Raw genomic sequence first — 6000 nt, forward strand, 5'->3', positions numbered from 1 at the left:
AACGCAAGCAAAAACCGCGGCCAGTATGCGCTTGTCTGGAGAAGGGCCAACATGTCTTCATCAGTTATTCCTTTAATTGCAGCACTAAAGCGTCTTCTAAGCAAAGAGGTTAAGACGGACCATGGAGTGAAAACAACGAAAAGTACACTCTTAGAGTCTGTCAGCACACGTTTCACTGAGATCTATTCGGATCCTCTGCACTTCATTGCGACTGTACTTGATCCGCGTTATAAAGGGCATTACTTGGATGTGGGAATAAAGCAGTGCGCACGAGAAATGATCAGGTCGAGATGGATGCGGAGAACCCTCTTCAATATATACAATATATATAACTGACAGCATTAATTAGCTACAGATCGTATTGAGGCGTACAAAATGTTAAACACGCTGAACATCAACATGTGGAGCAGGCTCATGATCTCCGCGGAAATACAGTCATAAAAGGGAAAGCTCAGACTTAAACAAGGGAACTGAACAGAAACATATTTTAGACTCACAGTGTCCAGTTTTCTGTCTACTTGTTCTTATTGAGAAAAATAAGCATGTTAATGTGGTCAGGTGTCAGCCGGGAGCGCAACTGGGTCATAATCAGTCCTGTCACTCAGCCGCAGCCCCCAGTTGAGCGTTTCTGCTGTACGCAACACCTTTAGTCAGCTGATTCACATCGAAACATGCTTTAAACTTAAAACACCTCCCTGATAGGAACAAAATATAAGACCACATGACGTTTGTTCCACGTGGTATTAAATCAAAACAAAAAATGTGATTCTTCTTAAGAATCAACTAACCGATGGTTGATTCATTGTTGACATCCCTAGTACACAGTCATAGCCATAAATGCAATGGTACTAATAATTGGCGCAATAATTTCTTACGGTGTTTTGGTTTTTGGCCTTGGTTTCCTCATTTTCAGTCTTCAGTTTCAGCCAAGAATTTTCATTTCAGTTCACCCCTAGTTGACACTGGCAAAAATATTAGTTTCCGTCTAAGGCTGGTCTTGGGCGTCGGGATATAATGTCAGTTACTGGGCACAAGATTTTGTCCCGCGATCCAGGCAACAGCAGCAGAGCTACGTGCCAAGGTGACTTCAACATGTACACATATACTACCTGTAAGTTGCTGATCGCTACAAAGTAACTTAAAACATAAGCTGCAGTGATGACAGCAACAATGTTAAAAGAGTCCCCTTTAATTTTGATGAGAGAAATACCTCTGAAAAATATCTCTTTCAGGTGCATATAGAAAAGATACAAATTTGACATTAATCGCAAGTTAACTATGGAAAATCAAGATTCATCCTTTCACAGCCCTAGCATTAACCTACCCCATCAACACACATTCACACACCAATGGCCACGCCACCAAAAGCAATTTTAGCTTCAGTGTCTTCTGCGAAGATGCTTCGACATGTAGACTGCAGGAGCTAGGATGGAACCGCCAAACTTCTGATTAAGAGATGACCAACTCTACCACTGAGCCACATCCGTCCCTACATTCTACCCCCAGCCACCACCATCACAACAAAAAGAAAAAAGAAAAAAACTAATTTACAGTAAATCAATTCTACTTTTTCTGCTTCTGCTCCAGGAAAGCTGCCAACAAAGGCAGATATTTGCATTGCCACCATAGATCTATAATTGCTGCCATGCCAAAGAACCTTTGTAAGGCCAGGAAGAAGAACTGATGTCACGCTAGCAAAAACTACTTTTTGGTACTGGCAAAGATTACTCCAACAGTTAGAGCATAACTAACATATGTTATTTAACACCAAATTTGTGTCCGAGAAGCTGTGGCCTGCACTGCATTTTCATAAGGGCAGCGTTTTAGATAAGGATTGCTTTGTTGAGTTTGTCGTTAACAAGCTCTCTCACTGCTAGCTGCTAACGAAGCTATTTGGTGTTAGCTTGAACCTAAATGGTTCGCTTGGTTTTAGATGAGAATTCCTTCTATGCTTTTATTTTTGTTCATGATGTTTTGAACGGGAGCAGAATTAACAGCAGAGGTCTCCTCTCTCCAAAACTAACTGACTTAATTCAATTAAAATTGCTGAACATGCTGAAAAGAGCAGATCCAGGTTTAAAATCATTGTCTCTACGGCGTTTTTTGGCAGACTTAGCTATACCCTGGATATCAGTGTGTCTGACATTCCAAAGCTTTGATTAATACTGAGGGGAAAAATGGAAAAACTCTGTCAATCACTGTCTTCCAAACACACGCATACACACACACACACACACACACACACACACACACACACTCACACACACACACTCTTTCGCCCATTCTCTCTCTCTCTCTTTCTCTCTCTCTCTCTCTCTCTCTGAATGAATCGTTCCTTGTCTCTGAACTGATGGAGCGATAAAGTTGGTTTAAACAGCCGTAGACACACCGGCACACAGTGCCGAGGCAGGAACATGTGTTTTACATCAGGAGCTCCCAGCTATACAAGAGCTAATGTTACCATCTGTATGCATGTGTGTGTGTGAGAGAGAACAGGAGTGCAACATGTCTCTGCAATCTCCTATCAGCTTTTAATCTTCATTCAGGGGGGGAAACAGCACGAGAGAGAAAGAGGGAGAGAGTGAGAGAGAAAGAATAGGCACTCAGGGAGAGAAAGTGATAACCACTCTGTGAGGAGGGGACACAAAGTTTTCCCCTATCTCTCCTTCCACTCATGATTCATTTTGTTTTTTAAGGCTCCTTTACTTTTCCCTTGCCTCCAGGAAAAAGATAGAGGGGGCAGGAGTTGTCTACCCTGCCTAATGTGTGTTGATGTGTGTACGTGTGATTTAATTTTTAGTGTCTAAATACTTTGGGAGTTGAAGTTTTCATTTTGGGCTTCTTAGGTTACCTAGAAGGGCTGTGTTTGCTAGCAGCAACGTCAACATTCATTCCTCACTTAGTGCTTGTTGGGGACTCAACAGTTATTATTTAGCTTGGAAAGGTTGACTTGCTGAGTTTGTTTGGACCTTCCACAGAGATGTTGCCGTCCAATTTGTAACGCTTCAGTCTCTGTGACGACCCCTGTTTGTTTTTAAGTTGTATTGAGGAGTTGCTTGTCCAAGAAAAATAACCCATGGATGGAAATTACAAAGGAAGAATTACATTTTTTCTAGCATCTTACCGATAATTTAATCATGTAATAGAAAACACAGACATGGATCGCCACCAAATCCTTTCATCTAACCTTTGGCCATTGACTTCATATTATCACTGTTGATTTTCTCGACACCCAATTTAACTTGAAAACACAGGAATACTAAGGTGGTGAAAGCACGAGCTAAGCTTTTCACATAACAGCATTAAAAAGACATTAAGACCTGCCCAATAGAAGTGAATCAGAGTTTTTCTCTTGCATTTGGTCTCAAAACTAGATCACTTCTTATTGCACAGACCAGAGAATTTGATTTGTACCTGTTTATTGAGCCTGTACAGTTTGTGTTTCAACTAAAAAATAACAGGTGTAAAACGCTCCTGGGGATTAATAATGTTTAAACAGATTGGTGGGACTAAAGAAGGGATTTAAGGAACTCTCAGTAATAAAGATGCACATTCCTCTTACACACATCTACAGTCCTTGGCCAGTTATGTTTTCTTTTGTGGATGAGTGATGCATTTTTAAGTAAGTATGGTCCTGCATTTTCAACCATATTCAATAGATTTTTTTAAAGCTGAAATTACATCATAACACATCTGTGCAAAATACTTCAATTGGTCCAACCTTTGTACAAAAAGTCTGTTATTTTTTTGATAGCACACTGTTGCCATGGATGTGGCTCTGATCGCAGACTCTGGAGGACCAAGTGTGATCACATCAGTCTGCCAAAAGAAGTCTGGTTATTTTGGCGATGCTTTGTTTATAGAGGGGAAACCCATACCAGAGATGAAAATAGCAGAGAAAAGGCAGGATAGTTTAAGATTCTAAAAACTGAAGGCCACAACATAGACATCTACAAAACTGGAGATGGGGCATGAAGTAAACACTTAATGGAACAAAGGATACAGCAGCGTTTAAGGACTGAGACACAGAAAAGAAAATGTCATAGACTCCGACAGTGACAAGGCAGAAAAACTCAATTAGGTGCTGTGTTAATTCAAAGGTTAAGTGCATTACAACAATGTAGATAGTGTTTTAATACTTGAATAATAGGTGTATGCCCATGCTTGAAGGGGCAACTGTAAGAGTCCTTAAGGAAAAAAGAAACTGTAGAAACATACTCAATTATACTTTTTGTGGAGGGTTGGTCTGCATGGAGTGGAGAATACATATAGGGCCTCGATTCCATCGACCAACTCAACTGATGTCTACCATTTAAAAGATGAAAATGGGGAGCTTCGACGTTCTCAGAGAGGTATGAATGCAGGGGTTGGCGGGTGGGGTCAAGAATAATCAAAAATGAACCAAAGGCATTCGTCAATAAAAAAGCTTTAAAGCAAGGCTAGTTCATAATCGAACAAATAAAATTACTACTGTTTAGGCCACACATCGCCTTCATCAGGGCATTTCAGTGAAAGAGAGTAACCTTACTTTTCACAGGTTAATGATTTGTCTAATGTCCATCAGCTCCATAAGACAAATCTATATGACTATATTGATCATGTCATTCAGACTAGGATAAACCATAGCCTGAAGCTTATGGATCCAGCGATCATGTATCTTTAACCCTTAGGAGAGGAGATAGATGGAAGAAATATCAAATATGTAGTATATATAATATGTAATGAATATATACAGCATGTAATGTATGTGTATGAATCTTATGTGATTTGGCAACAACATGTCTTTGTTTATGCCAATAAAGTAAATTGAATTGAATTGGAAGCCACAGAGAGCCGCTGTTTTTTGTTTTGTTTTTTATTACGAATCAGCTTTTATACCTTATTGAAAAGCGCCTTGGATTCACTGTTTTATTATTCCTAAGTCTGTCATTTATTTGAATAAATTGAATTTAACACTAAAATCTATCAGTAATCGTTCAAAAGTCATAGATTTGAACATAAACACTTTAGCCTACACAATAAATGACACTTTTTCTCTGTCACTACTCTGTACCCTGAGAAAAAAAAGGTGAAAAAAAAGGCTGATGTATCTTTAGACTTCAAGTACACATAGTCCAGACAATCTGTATCTAGACAAACCACCCACACACTACAGCAAGGGTGGTAGAAATCTCTTTTTTGTCTTGCCTGTCAACATACAACATAGCAAAACACAGCAGTGAAAGATACATGCTGATGTTGCGACACATCCTGTGACCATCAATGTGTGAGTATGTGTAGAATCTAAATGGAGTGATGTTAACACATTTTTTTTTTGTCTTGAATTTGCAGGTCTGAGTGACTCCGAGCAGAAAATGGTACCTAGCTGTAGTGGAGTGAGTAGGTGTGGTAACTGCTATTGTTCCAGAATGAGATAGAAAAACTGTGGGTAAGAAAGCTTGGACTGAATAGCTTTACAAAACTTGGAAAGACTACAACAGAAATGTCTTCAGATAACATGAAGTGTAAGGTCAGTAGAACTCCTCTACAGTATTTCAACATTATGCATCACAACATTATTCTGCTTTAGAGGCACTGGAGGCAGATGTGAGTTACTGCTTACTGTTGCTTACTGCAGAAACACTGATTTTGAACACCGGCCAAATCTTAGTGTGTATGTGTGTGTTCGTGCACACTTTCAGACCTTATTAGGTTGTACTTGTGGTGATGCTTAACCCCACTCAGAGCTTGGCAGCTGCTCCCTTTTCTCTCTCTGTCTACTTTTATTTCTCTCCACCCGTTCTCCCTGGGTTTTCTCTTTCGTCTTCCTGTCTTTGTTGTCTCTCTCCCCGCTCTGTCTGTCTCTCTGGCTCTCACTCCTGTCTCTTTTGGTGCTCTCTCTTTTCTTTCTCTCTCGTCATCAGTCTGCTGCTATCTCTCTTGGTGGTCTTGGGGTAATGTAAAACTTGTTTCCTGGTTGATCTGCAAATCAGGGGCTTTAAATAATTGTGATCCTTAACA

The 6000-nt window shown here is 40.0% G+C and overlaps 1 protein-coding gene and 1 long non-coding RNA gene across 2 annotated transcripts in view; one reads left to right on the forward strand and one right to left on the reverse strand.

The window, feature by feature from the left end:
- trps1 (trichorhinophalangeal syndrome I) overlaps positions 1-6000 on the reverse strand; it is a 124721-nt gene that overhangs the window by 31410 nt on the left and 87311 nt on the right. The gene's annotated exons all lie outside the window — the stretch shown is intronic.
- LOC117827617 overlaps positions 5012-6000 on the forward strand; it is a 4218-nt gene continuing 3229 nt past the window's right edge. The window contains exons 1-2 of the long non-coding RNA XR_004634242.1: positions 5012-5068; positions 5332-5509. This is a non-coding gene — a long non-coding RNA (uncharacterized LOC117827617). The remainder of the gene's footprint in view (positions 5069-5331; positions 5510-6000) is intronic.

This window comes from Notolabrus celidotus, chromosome 16 (assembly GCF_009762535.1).
Source record: "Notolabrus celidotus isolate fNotCel1 chromosome 16, fNotCel1.pri, whole genome shotgun sequence".
NCBI lineage: Eukaryota > Metazoa > Chordata > Actinopteri > Labriformes > Labridae > Notolabrus > Notolabrus celidotus.